At 45.8% G+C, this 15544-nt stretch overlaps 1 long non-coding RNA gene across 1 annotated transcript in view; it reads right to left on the minus strand.

Moving 5' to 3' along the window:
* The window catches only part of LOC138355162 (uncharacterized), a 113276-nt gene that overhangs the window by 56199 nt on the left and 41533 nt on the right, over nt 1-15544 (minus strand). Inside the window, exon 2 of the long non-coding RNA XR_011223880.1 lies at nt 12780-12950. This is a non-coding gene — a long non-coding RNA (uncharacterized lncRNA). The remainder of the gene's footprint in view (nt 1-12779; nt 12951-15544) is intronic.

Here is a 15544-nt window from a genome sequence, read left to right on the forward strand (position 1 = left end):
AGGAGGGCCCTGGGGATGACGCAGAAGGCCCCAGGAGGGACCAGGAGGGACCAGGAGGGACCAGGAGGGCCCATGAGGGACCAGGAGGGACCAGGAGGGCCCAGGACGGACCAGGAGGGCCCAGGAGGGCCCAGGAGGGACCAGGAGGGCCCAGGAGGGACCAGGAGGGACCTGGAGGGACCTGGAGGGACCTGGAGGGACCAGGAGGGCCTAGGAGGGCCCAGGAGGGCCCTGGGGATGACGCAGGAGGGACCAGGAGGGACCAGGAGGGTCCAGGAGGGTCTAGGAGGGTCTAGGAGGGTCCAGGAGGGACCAGGAGGGACCTGGAGGGACCAGGAGGGCCCAGGAGGGCCCAGGAGGGACCTGGAGGGACCTGGAGGGCCCAGGAGGGACCTGGAGGGCCCAGGAGGGCCCAGGAGGGTCCAGGAGGGACCAGGAGGGTCCAGGAGGGTCCAGGAGGGTCCAGGAGGGTCCAGGAGGGACCAGGAGGGACCAGGAGGGTCCAGGAGGGACCTGGAGGGACCTGGAGGGACCTGGAGGGACCTGGAGGGTCCAGGAGGGTCCAGGAGGGACCAGGAGGGACCAGGAGGGACCAGGAGGGTCCAGGAGGGTCCAGGAGGGTCCAGGAGGGACCAGGAGGTACCAGGAGGGACCAGGAGGGTCCAGGAGGGTCCAGGAGGGACCAGGAGGGACCAGGAGGGACCAGGAGGGTCCAGGAGGGTCCAGGAGGGACCAGGAGGGACCCGGAGGGACCAGGAGGGTCCAGGAGGGACCAGGAGGGACCAGGAGGGACCAGGAGGGTCCAGGAGGGTCCAGGAGGGTCCAGGAGGGACCAGGAGGGTCCAGGAGGGACCAGGAGGGACCAGGCGGGCCGAGGAGGGACCAGGAGGGACCAGGAGGGACCAGGAGGGCCCAGGAGGGACCAGGAGGGACCAGGAGGGACCAGGCGGGCCGAGGAGGGACCAGGAGGGACCAGGAGGGCCCAGGAGGGCCCAGGAAGGACCAGGAGGGACCAGGCGGGCCGAGGAGGGACCAGGAGGGACCAGGAGGGACCAGGAGGGACCAGGCGGGCCGAGGAGGGACCAGGAGGGACCAGGAAGGACCAGGAGGGCCCAGGAGGGATGGAGAGAGGAGGGACGAGTGAGGGAGAGAGAGATACTTTATCTTGAGTGGGGGGTTTACCTTGAGGTGTTTCAGGGGATCAATGATCTCGCGGCCCGGTCTCTGACCAGACCTCTTGGCTGGGAGTCCGGTCAAACAGTACCGCTGTTTCCAGCCGGACTTGCGAATGACAGCCTGGTTGATCAGATACCTTTTGTAAGTATTTATTAAGTGTAGAGGGGGGAGGGGGGGGGGAGGGATGGAGGGGGGTAGGGGGTAGGAGGGGGGGGAATAAAGGTTTAAGAGACACCAGGATATCGTCGCCAGCGGCTGTAACCACTACAGACACCGTTTGTCGGTACAGCGACGGCTTTGATTTTGCAAGGTCGGCGCTCGATCCCCGATGGTCCAAGGTTTCTATTTTCTTTTCTTCCACAGACGTGACAATTCCCCGAGAGTGGTAACCAGGATACATTGTCCGGTGTCTTACATACACGGGGTTAGAGATCTACATTATGTTCACTGGGCTGTTGGGCACTCAACCACTCACGGTGATTAAGGTGTATAAGCTGGACTTGTAATTACATCACCATGTTGCGTACCGCGCCGGGCATGTAATAAGTATTGCGTACAGGTACAGCAAGTTATCATCAAGTGTTACAGTACTGAGAGAGTACTTACAGTGTTGCAGTACTGAGAGTACTTACAGTGTTACAGTACTGAGAGTACTTACAGTGTTACAGTACTGAGAGAGTACTTACAGTGTTACAGTACTGAGAGTCCTTACAGTGTTACAGTACTGAGAGAGTACTTACAGTGTTACAGTACTGAGAGTACTTACAGTGTTACAGTACTGAGAGAGTACTTACAGTGTTACAGTACTGAGAGTACTTACAGTGTTACAGTACTGAGAGAGTACTTACAGTGTTACAGTACTGAGAGTACTTACAGTGTTACAGTACTGAGAGAGTACTTACAGTGTTACAGTACTGAGAGAGTACTTACAGTGTTACAGTACTGAGAGAGTACTTACAGTGTTACAGTACTGAGAGAGTACTTACAGTGTTACAGTACTGAGAGTACTTACAGTGTTACAGTACTGAGAGTACTTACAGTGTTACAGTACTGAGAGTACTTAGAGTGTTACAGTACTGAGAGTACTTACAGTGTTACAGTACTGAGAGAGTACTTACAGTGTTACAGTACTGAGAGAGTACTTACAGTGTTACAGTACTGAGAGAGTACTTACAGTGTTACAGTACTGAGAGTACTTACAGTGTTACAGTACTGAGAGTACTTACAGTGTTACAGTACTGAGAGAGTACTTACAGTGTTGCAGTACTGAGAGTACTTACAGTGTTACAGTACTGAGAGAGTACTTACAGTGTTACAGTACTGAGAGAGTACTTACAGTGTTACAGTACTGAGAGAGTACTTACAGAGTACACCATCACCATCACCTGGGGGGCGGGGGGGGCGGGTAGTCAGTATGGGACACTGATGTGGACTGGATCAGTACCGGCCCTGTCTCCCAGCCCTCATCCCCAGGTCCCAGCCCTCATATCCCCCAGGTCCCAGCCCTCATCCCCAGGTCCCAGCCCTCATATTCCCCAGGTCCCAGCCCTCATATCCCCCAGGTCCCAGCCCTCATCCCCAGGTTCCCAGCCCTCATATTCCCCAGGTCCCAGCCCTCATATTCCCCCAGGTCCCAGCCCTCATATTCCCCCAGGTCCCAGCCCTCATATCCCCAGGTCCCAGCCCTCATATTCCCCAGGTCCCAGCCCTCATCCCCAGGTCCCAGCCCTCATATTCCCCAGGTTCCCAGCCCTCATATTCCCCAGGTTCCCAGCCCTCATATTCCCCAGGTCCCAGCCCTCATATCCCTTCCCAGGGCTATATAGTGAACTCCTACTCCCCCCCCCCCCTTCGTTAACGCCGGGCCCCACAAGTCAAGTGAACCTCTGAGCGTCTACGCCTCAGCTTTCTCTTCAAGGGGGGATTAAATTAGGCCGACAATATTAGGTTAGACACAAGAGGGCGGCGTGGGAAGCGGCCGACACTGTCGGTATCCCAAGGTGGGGGTTCCTCCCCACCATCCCCCCGCTCCCTATCCTTCATCTAGCCCCCCACTAACACGGTACAGCGAGGCCGGTACAGCCTCCAGGGGCACTGTAACGAGGCGGGGTGGAGCATGTAACAAGGAGGAGGGTTTGGTACAAGGCGAGGGAGTTCGTACAGGAGGCAGGTGGCGCTGTGTTTACCTAACGGGTCCCAGGTGATTTGTTAAACTCGCTAACGAGCTGTAATTGTCAAAACCTGGGCCGGGGCAGCACAAAAGCCTTGTCAAGTATTGAAGAGGTGCCCAGCCTCCAACCTCTCCCCGACAATGCCGCCCTCAGCCCGCCATATTTGATTTGGGAGCTGCCCTAATTACAAGTGTTGTAGGACAAACACTCACCGGGAATGATTCCGCTCCTTCCAGCGGCTCTTTCTTCCTCCTGCTCGCCGCTCCCGGCACGGGTGCGCATGCTCTAGTCCACCCACACACACACACAGCCCAGTAGGCTCAGGAATCTGTACACCAGTTGATTGACAGTTGAGAGGCGGGACCAAAGAGCCAAAGCTCAACCCCCGCAAGCACAAATAGGTGAGTACACACACACACACACACACACACACACACACACACACACACACACACGCTGTTTTTGGTAAGCTCCACCCTACGCATCTCGGCTATTAAGCAACACTGCAACATTCTCAGGCTAATTACCTATAGATGCTTGGCAGCGTCCTAGTGACCACAGTCACCCCAGCCGCTGGGACACCCTCCCCCAGGAAGGTGGGGGTGAGGGGATGAATGAGGTGGGGGAGGGGAGGGGTCGTGGGGGGGGGGAGGAGCCATCATCCACTCATTAGCGGGTCCAGCGTCGGGTTCAGGGAAGGCATTAGCAGCAGGCGGGAGAGATGTGAGGGAACTACCTAATTGCCTCTTATCTAACTAATTAGTCATACACGAGTGTAACTGACTACCTCCCACCACCAACCACCCAAGACCACTCAACCACCAGTCTTTACCAGGTTGTGTATGTTATGTAAGGTTATATTCTACCACCACTACCACACCAACCACCAGGTGTGGTCATACACCACTACCTGAAGGATGTACACACATCACACAATAGCTACATATAATCAACTTACATATTAATACATACACCATAACTAGACACCCGGGATAGTATAGTCATCCCTTCATCCTCCTACCCTCCTATACCACATTATATACACACACACTATACACACACACACACTATACACACACACACACACACACTATACACACACACACACACACTATACACACACACACACACACTATACACACACACACACACACTATATACACACACACACACACACACTATACACACACACACACACTATACACACACACACACACTATACACACACACACTATACACACACACACTATACACACACACACACACTATACACACACACACACACACTATACACACACACACACACTATACACACACACACACACACACACACACACACTATACACACACACACACACTATACACACACACACACACACACTACACACACACACACACACACACTATACACACACACACACACACACACACACACACACACACACACACTATACACACACACACACACTATACACACACACACACACACACACTATACACACACACACACACACACACACACACACACACTATACACACACACACACACTATACACACACACACACACACTATACACACACACACACACACTATACACACACACACACACACTATACACACACACACACACACACACTATACACACACACACACACACTATACACACACACACACTATACACACACACACACTATACACACACACACACTATACACACACACACACACACACTATACACACACACACACACACACACACACACACACACACACACACACACACACACACACACACACTATACACACACACACACTATACATAAACGACCACCTCATATTTAATACACTTGGTATTACAGTTATTCTTAACGAGGATAACTGGTATTACTATGGGAGCGTCAGCGGGAAGGCTCACTGGCCCAGTCCCACGGTGGTTGTGGCTCTCCCACCTCCAGGATAAAGGAGACTGCAGAGGAGGAGAGAGAGATAGGAGATAACAGGGAAAGAGTAACGGTACGAGAGAGAAATGTAGAGACTTTTCGAACACAAGATCAACTCTATACTGAAGATGCTGGACGAGAGGCGCAGACAGACGAGGCAAGCTGAGGGAGCCGGTCGGCCGAGTGGACAGCACGCTGGACTTGTGATCCTGTGGTCCTGGGTTCAATCCCAGGCGCCGGCGAGAAACAATGGTCTGAGTTTCTTTCACCCTATGCCCCTGTTACCTAGCAGTAAAATAGGTACCTGGGTGTTAGTCAGCTGTCACGGGCTGCTTCCTGGGGGTGGAGGCGTGGTCGAGGACCGGGCCGCGGGGACACTAAAGCCCCGAAATCATCTCAAGATAACCCCAAGATAACCGCATGATGGCACACAGTTGACACCTGGCTCACCCTCCTCACATGACAGTTTAGTCCTGGTGGATACTGTTATCATCCCAGTATTATGATCTTAGTGTTGTTATCAGCAACATTAAGCTCATCAAATACAACAGTTTCTAGTGTCAGATAAACTGATGAAGGATAACAGTTATCACCTTGCATTAGCAATTTTGACCAGACCACACACTAGAAGGTGAAGGGACGACCACGTTTCGGTCCGTCCTGGACCATTCTCAAGTCCATTGTGACTTGAGAATGGTCCAGGACGGACCGAAACGTCGTCGTCCTTTCAACTTCTAGTGTGTGGTCTGATTAACATACTTCAGCCCCGTTATTGTGACTCATCGCCTGTATTATGAATATCAATGATGTTCTTAACTGATAAGAGTAATAAAACTGCAAGTTAAAAGCTGTTATCCTACATAAGCTTATCCCAGGCCTGCCCTGAGAAGATTAAAGAGAGTGGGTGTGTCCTCACCTGGTTATACATGCGGGGGTTGAGCTCTGGCTCTTTGGTCCCGCCTCTCAACCGTCAATCTACTGTTGTACAGATTCCTGTGTACTCACCTAATTGTGCTTGCGGGGGGTTGAGCTCTGGCTCTTTGGTCCCGCTTCTCAACCGTCAATCAACAGGTGTACAGGTTCCTGAGCCTACTGGGCTCTATCATATCTACACTTGGCCTTGTGTGTGTGTGTGTTCCTTGTGGGGGGGGGGGGTGAACTGCTCCTCACATCCCTGGAGAACCCATCTCCAGAGCAATTCCCCCCCAAATATCAACCCCACCTGCTCCCCATCCCCCCCTCCTGGCCCCCATCACCCCCAGTAAAAGTGCCCCGCCCCAGGAAGCAGTGAGTCTGGTGGCGGATATTGTAGTCTCCATCCATCTTGTACCCGTCGGCCTGTGAGAGCCCGCGTCCTCACGGCTCCTGGCTCTACCAGCTCTCTAATTGAAACATTCGGGTCATGACAGTGCTCGTCCCAGGCTTAGAGAACGTCCAAAATTCCCCTCCGTTATCAACTTTGTTCGCGCTTACTGCCAGGACGTTGCATAGACCCTTATTGCTCACACTGATCAGATTTCCAAGAGAGCGACTCTGGGCATGATAGATATAGATGATAAGAGGCAATAAATGCCATAATCACAATGCTGCCTGGGTCATTATCGCCCGTATAGTGAAAGAAACATGTGAAAGTTTCGCTCCAGCGGAGCTCCATTGTGTCGAGTTTCTCCTGGTTGTAAAATGAAGGAATATTGTGAGCGGTGAGAGGCGGCCCTGTAATGATCTCCATTAGTCCCTCGCCTCCGACTGATCGGTCAACATGCCGAGGGCCAGTCAAGTGTCGGCCGAGTGCTGGCCAAGTGTCAGTCAAACTCCGGCCAAGCCTCCAGCTGGACTCACTCGAGGGCCTCCGCCCAGCTTTTGACTTAACATTCCGGCAAATTGCCAACGCCTGAATGTTGTTGTTATTAAAGATTTAACTACACAGGACGAAGTGTCCATGTAGCACGGGCTATGGCGAGCCCGTAATAACGCCTGAAGATGTGCTCACGTTGTATACTTGTGTGGCGGAGAGGGGGCAGAGTACACCTGCACCGACTCTACATGGTTATCTTGAGATGATTTCGGGGCTTTAGTGTCTCCGCGGCCCGGTCCTCGACCAGGCCTCCACCCCCAGGAAGCAGCCCGTGATAGCTGACTAACACCCAGGTACCTATTTTACTGCTAGGTAACAGGGACATAGGGTGAAAGAAACTCTGCCCATTGTTTCTCGCTGGCGCCTGGAATCGAACCCAGGACCACAGGATCACAAGTCCAGCGTGCTGTCTGCTCGGCCAACCGGCTCCCTAGATGGTTAGTCCATGGTTAGTCCATCTTCACTACATCTTCACTACATCTTCACTACATCTTCACTACATCTTCACTACCCTCCACCACCTCTCCCAGCTATACCATCCCCCACTTTTTTTACAATGAAATCTGGTGCCAACTTTTGATATCAAGCCCATTCATTTTTGTTTCCAGGGTCATGCCTCCCATACAGCTTTCCAAGGGGTTTCAATTTTGTATTTTATTTGCATTGAAGCGCCTTGCATCACATCCATAATTCACATCCATCCATCCATCACCCCAACTACTCCCCAAGATGACGGTGGCCTGGGAGTGGGGTCCGGGATGAACATAGGCTGCTCAGAAGGCAACAGCCCGCCAAACACACACCGAAACTACGATGACCAGACCACACACTAGAAGTTGAAGGGACGACGTCGTTTCGGTCCGTCCTGGACCATTCTCAAGTCGATTGTGAGATCTCACAATCGACTTGTGAATGGTCCAGGACGGACCGAAACGTCGTCGTCCCTTCAACTTCTAGTGTGTGGTCTGGTCAACATACTTCAGCCACGTTATTGTGACTCATCGCCTGCACCGAAACTACGACGTTGGTACAACGTTCGAACAAGTTTTAACACCTCCTAACCAGTTATAACAACCAATATAGCAAGTTGTAACAACGTTCTAATACGTCATAAACACGTTAAGCCAAGATGTAACAACTTTATTACAAGCTGAAACAAGGGGAAAATAGAGACATTTACGGTTTGTTTCCAGGGAGGGCGCCGATTAACACCCCCACCACGAGTTACAAAGCTACATATTTAAAAAAAAAATCTTACAGTAATATACAACACTATTCGCTGATCTCAAGAAAATGAGCATAAATTTCCTGCTACCCATAATTTGTCTGTAGTAGCATAGAAGAGACGATTATCAGCCAGCTTCCGCAGTCTCTCAACACACGCCGTCTCAGAGTTAAGGGAGGACTATTATTATTATTTCACACTACTAAGTTTCTCACTGGCTACCACCCCAACCAGTCCTCTTAAAAATAACGTCACTTTTGGCTCGTATGCGCGCTATGGCCAAATTTGGACGTAATTTGAAATGAAATCGACTCACAAAAGTGACGTTCTGTTCTGTTTTCTATTTGAGTCGTCTGGCGTACGCGCAGAGGTTATAAGAGGACACTTTAAATTCACGTTTTCCATAACGTTTTGAAACTTTATGAGAATTTCCTGCCCACCTAACCTATCAGAGGACCCTTAACTTACTGTTGTTAAAGAAAAAAATCCCAAATTTATTTTAATTTTTTTTTAATTTTCAAATTACGTCCAAATTCGGCAATACAGGCAAACGGCCAAAAGCGACGTTCTTTTTAAGAGGACAGGTTGCTCAATACACGCCGTCTCAGAGTTAAGGGAGGACTATTATTATTATTTCACACTACTAAGTTTCTCACTGGCTAACACCCACACATCAATGATAAGTAATATTTTTATAAGAGAAACAGATAGACAGTAGATGGATGGATTGATAGATATGGATAGAAATAAATTGATAGATTAATGGAGAAATGAATAGATTGATGGATAAATGAATAGATGAATGTAGAAAGACGGATAGATGACATATGGATACATGAATAGATAGGATACTATCTATCTAGGGTTTTGAGTACTCCAACTTTTACTCGCGCATTTAAAAGATTTACTCGAACACTATGAATTGAATTCATTCGGATTAGAATGAAGATAGTGAGTATGGAAGATTGCGACAGTGATGCAGAAATTCAGTATTGAGGAAGATTATGGTGATGAAGATAATATATGTAGTGAATTGGGAGAGAGAGGGGGGGGAGGTATGAGGAAGAGGGAGACGCAGGATCCCCTCCCATATATATATATATATATATATATATATATATATATATATATATATATATAGAGAGAGAGAGAGAGAGAGAGAGAGAGAGAGAGAGAGAGAGAGAGAGAGAGAGAGAGAGAGAGAGAGAGAGAAATGTGGAGCAGGAGAGCTTGGTGCCAACAAATTACATGCGAAAGGCAATTATCAACATCATAAATTATTAGATAACGATAAAGCTTACAAACCAACATCTATTGTTGTAAGCGTCAGTCTATTAGCTTTCAGCATAAAAACAATAGTTTAAGCTTAGGCTATGAGCTAGGTTAGTGACGTCACACTAGGCTTAAATTTCAAAACGAAGAATTCCACCATTTCAAACATTGCACGATGCAATCCTCTAATTTTATAATTACATTTAATGTATATTGATTCACGTATTGTTATCAAGAACCATCAATAACTGTTAGTAATTTCTAAGAAATATTCCGGCAATGGAACAGCAGCTGGCAACACCACAAGGGCGGGAAACACGGAGCTAAAGTATCGTTCACACGCTTCACGACTCACATAACATCGTTCATTATATTACACTGAAAAAAGTTCATAAATCAGTTTTGAAACCACTGTTGAAGAATTAAACACCCGTACTTAATACTTAATGTGTTCCCTAGCAGCACTTCTCTCCGTAAAATTTACTATAATGTATTACCAAATGTTACAAATTAACGTATAAGACTGAAATTGACATTTCAAAAAATTGAAATTGAATAATTTGGAAAGCAGGTGTTGTGTGACGGTCCGCCACAGAGGAGAGAACAACTAAACAAGGATAATGCACACATACAAATGTATATATATATACACATTGCAATATCCATCAAAAGTTATATACATAGCGCATACATACCTACCTGTCTATATACTTATACATACCTGCCTATATACTTAAACATGCAGAATTCAAATGACAGTACATATTCATTTAATAGCACACACATATATAATTTTTCAATTAATTAATTTCACTTCTTAGATGAATCTTACCTGTGTCCAGGAGCTGTGACTGGCGGCCACGCTTACCTTAATACTAAACATACCAACATCTAAATACCAAATTATTAATTAATCTACATTATTCCTGCAGTTATTGCGACTACAAAGGGATCCTGTTTGTACTTCACCAGCCTAATTAATGTTCAAGGTATCTAAATTATTAAACTCTTAGTCGTCAATTATATACCTATCGATCAAGGATTTTCAAACGACTATTTTTTCAGAGTATTTAAACATTTTATTTATAAAAAAAATCTCTCAAATGTGCCAACGAGACATATTTGGCAACGTCTAGAAACTACGAATGTTAATTAATGGTTTTACAAATCTTCACTAAATATTTTGATGCAAATTATCTAACGATCTCTACGTGGAATTTGACGACTCCGGTCAATAGGCTTTTAACACTACTCGATTTGTGTTAATACAAGTTATATTAAATTATTACAGTATGCGGAAGTTTTTTGCAGTTTTCTTTATATTGAAAAAAAATATCTGAACGCCTTTCAAGAGTTTGTTATCAAATGTGTTTTGAGCCTAGCATAAGGGATTTTCAATTGAAGAGTTTTGGGAATTGAAACTCAAGAGTAATCTCAAATCATATTAATTTCCCAATTAATAAATTCGTTACGACAAATACAGAAATCTCGTGAACATTACAGAGAACACTGATCGCTTTATGAACAACTATGTACTTGTGAACATATAAATGTAGGCATTTTTGTATTCTATCCACCCTGAACTTATAAGATCTTCACATTGTATATATCTAAGAATGGCAATTATCCATTATATATACTTACAATGCTTACAAGCTAACAAGTACTATTGTAAGCGTCAGTCTATTAGCTTTGAACCTAAACACAATAGTTTAAGGTTAGGCTATGACCTAGGTTAGTGACGTCACACTAGGCTTAAATTTCAATATAAAATTTAAACCATTTAAGCATTGCACGACAATTCAATGTTTTACAAATCTGTAAAATTATTGTTTCTCTTTCTCATTGCTGTTCTATTTCTCTTTTAGCAATGAATGTAATAGAGGAAGTCTAACAGGAATATAACTTATTATAGACGAAGTCTAACACGAATATAACTTATTATAGACGAAGTCTAACACGAATATAACTTATTATAGACGAAGTCTAACACGAATATAACTTATTACAGACGAAGTCTAACACGAATATAACTTATTATAGACGAAGTCTAACACGAATATAACTTATTATAGACGAAGTCTAACACGAATATAACTTATTATAGACGAAGTCTAACACGAATATAACTTATTATAGACGAAGTCTAACACGAATATAACTTATTATAGACGAAGTCTAACACGAATATAACTTATTATAGACGAAGTCTAACAAGAATATAACTTATTATAGAGGAAGTCTAACAGGAATATAACTTATTATAGACGAAGTCTAACACGAATATAACTTATTATAGACGAAGTCTAACAAGAATATAACTTATTATAGACGAAGTCTAACAAGAATATAACTTATTATAGACGAAGTCTAACACGAATATAACTTATTATAGACGAAGTCTAACACGAATATAACTTATTATAGACGAAGTCTAACAAGAATATAACTTATTATAGACGAAGTCTAACAGGAATATAACTTATTATAGACGAAGTCTAACACGAATATAACTTATTATAGACGAAGTCTAACACGAATATAACTTATTATAGACGAAGTCTAACATGAATATACCTTATATCTGCGGAATCTTGCTCAAAGCCTACCATATACATTGATCCTTAGTTAACTATTGGTCTAACTGCTTGTTAATTAACCAAGTGTTTAATGACCTCACTAATAACTATTTGTAAATTCTTATTCGAATTACTAATACATAAATCCAGCGCCATATTCTGAAATTCTAACTTGAAAAGACTGTTTATCTTTTAAAAAGACCTTCAAAAATCGTATATCGTATAAAAGACCTTCAGTGACACTGACCGGTGTCACTGAAGGCGTGACACCGTCACACTGAAGGCGTGACACCGTCACACTGAAGGCGTGACACCGTCACACTGAAGGCGTGACACCGTCACACTGAAGGCGTGACACCGTCACACTGAAGGCGTGACACCGTCACACTGAAGGCGTGACACCGTCACACTGAAGGCGTGACACCGTCACACTGAAGGCGTGACACCGTCACACTGAAGGCGTGACACCGTCACACTGAAGGCCTGACACCGTCACACTGAAGGCCTGACACCGTCACCTGGGGGGGGCGGCGCCATAGTATAAAAACATGTCTAACTTACCGTCCAGGCTCCCGGGAGGCGCCGTGGCAGGTGTGGAGCAACACTGCACCACGGGGTGACGAGTGTGCAGGTGTAGGCGACACAACACCCGCGGTAACACCTGCAGCAACACCCGCACGTGTCACGGGGCGAGGCAACACCCGCCGCTTGACGCCCGCCCTCACACAACACCTGCGCTCCAAATTATTTAATGTCACTTTCAGTCTTATTCGTTTAATTGATAACATTTATTAATACATTATAGTCAATGTTGCTGAGAGAAGTGTTGCGGGAACACATTAAGTGTTAAGTACAGGTGTTTAATTCTTCGACTGTAGGTTTCAAAACTGATTTATGAACTTTTTTAAGCTGTAATATAATGAACGATGTTATGTGAGTCGTGAAGCGTGTGAACGATGCTTTAGCTCCGTGTTTCCCGCCCTTGTGATGTTGCCAGCTCTTGGTCTTGCAATGCCAGAATATTTCTTCCCTGAATTGACCTGAATCTACCTGAAGGGCACTATCTCTCTAGTGGCCTCGACGAGGACAAGAAGCCGGTGGCTTGTCACACGTCCCGCCAATTTTTCCTGATGATTTTATCTATTTGAATGTTAAATTGTAGCAATGTTTCGGCATTTACGGCTTGGGGCGGCCAGCTGATTCCACAATCATTTTTAACCCTATGGATGAACACCTTCTCCAGTTTTCAGCCCGTCCTCCAAACAAAGATCCAAAAGTGATTCCATGCACCCGCCAAACCCCCTGTTTATGAATGAAAAGCGGTTTACACACGACTCACAACTGCTGACGTTCGAACACTTCCGGAACAAGTGCTTCACTGACGAATTTTGTTCGAATCACAACGCTATAAATGCTTCACCCACGTACTACAAATACAAATAATCGCCAACAGAACCTAAACACCTAACCTAACCTATCCTATGCCTATATATACACATTATGTTAATATATTATAATATTAATTTATACTTGAGAAAATTCCCGTTTTGAATGAACAGGAATGTTAAAATTTATGAATGCGTCTGTGGGGGCGACCGCTGGATGTAATGGACTTGAGTCGAGGACTGGGTTGCCAGTTTTCTATCCTACAATGAAAATTGCATCTTGTAATGTTTAATTCTTGGAATTATTCAGCTAAATGTTTGACATTAAAGCCTATTGTGGAAGTAAGTAACTACACACAATTGCTTAGGCGCCATAGATCGACCAAAAACTATTGTGCTGAAATGGGCTTTATGCTAAAGCTAATAGAATAATAGCCTGACGCTTACAACAATTGAAGTTTGCTTGTAATCTTTGTAGTTATCTCTTAATTTATGAAGATGTTCTACAATTGCTTTTAACATGTGATTTGACTATTTTGCCGCCATGGTTCTCTCTCTCTCCTGCTCCTCGTTTTCTTCCTGCTGATATTTGTATAAAAAACCTAACTGGTTTATTTTGTATATATATATATATATATATATATATGCAAACAAGCCTGAATGGTCCCCAGGACTATATACAACTGAAAACTCACACCCCAGAAGTGACTCGAACCCATACTCCCACAACTGGTATGTACAGGGACGCCTTAATCCGCTTGACCATCACGACCGGACAAAAGGAAGTGATAGCCGAGGCTATATAAACCACTTCCCCGCCGGCACTCGGATGGTAATCTTGGGCATAGCATTTTATCAAATCACCTCATTCTTTGGGGCACACGTGAGGAACACAAATGCAAACAAGCCTGAATGGTCCCCAGGACTATATACAACTGAAAACTCACACCCCAGAAGTGACTCGAACCCATACTCCCACAACTGGTATGTACAGGGACGCCTTAATCCGCTTAATCCTTAATCCGAAGATTACCATCCGAGTGCCGGCGGGGAAGTGGTTCATATAGCCTCGGCTATCACTTCCTTTTGTCCGGTCGTGATGGTCAAGCGGATTAAGGCGTCCCTGTACATACCAGTTGTGGGAGTATGGGTTCGAGTCACTTCTGGGGTGTGAGTTTTCAGTTGTATATAGTCCTGGGGACCATTCAGGCTTGTTTGCATTTGTGTTCCTCACGTGTGCCCCAAAGAATGAGGTGATTTGATAAAATGCTATGCCCAAGATTACCATCCGAGTGCCGGCGGGGAAGTGGTTCATATAGCCTCGGCTATCACTTCCTTTTGTCCGGTCGTGATGGTCAAGCGGATTAAGGCGTCCCTGTACATACCAGTTGTGGGAGTATGGGTTCGAGTCACTTCTGGGGTGTGAGTTTTCAGTTGTATATAGTCCTGGGGACCATTCAGGCTTGTTTGCATTTGTGTTCCTCACGTGTGCCCCAAAGAATGAGGTGATTTGATAAAATGCTATGCCCAAGATTACCATCCGAGTGCCGGCGGGGAAGTGGTTCATATAGCCTCGGCTATCACTTCCTTTTGTCCGGTCGTGATGGTCAAGCGGATTAAGGCGTCCCTGTACATACCAGTTGTGGGAGTATGGGTTCGAGTCACTTCTGGGGTGTGAGTTTTCAGTTATATATATATATATATATATATATATATATATATATATATATATATATATATATATATATATATATATATATATATATATATATATATATATAGAAAGAGAAAGAGAGAGAGAGAGAGAGAGAGAGAGAGAGAGAGAGAGAGAGAGAGAGAGAGAGAGAGAGAGAGACAGAGACAGAGACAGAGAGACAGAGAGAGACAATATATAAGCAACACGCAGGAAGAAACACTAGGATAAGAGAGAGGATAAGAGAG

The sequence above is a fragment of the Procambarus clarkii genome, chromosome 66, assembly GCF_040958095.1.
Source record: "Procambarus clarkii isolate CNS0578487 chromosome 66, FALCON_Pclarkii_2.0, whole genome shotgun sequence".
Classification (NCBI taxonomy): domain Eukaryota; kingdom Metazoa; phylum Arthropoda; class Malacostraca; order Decapoda; family Cambaridae; genus Procambarus; species Procambarus clarkii.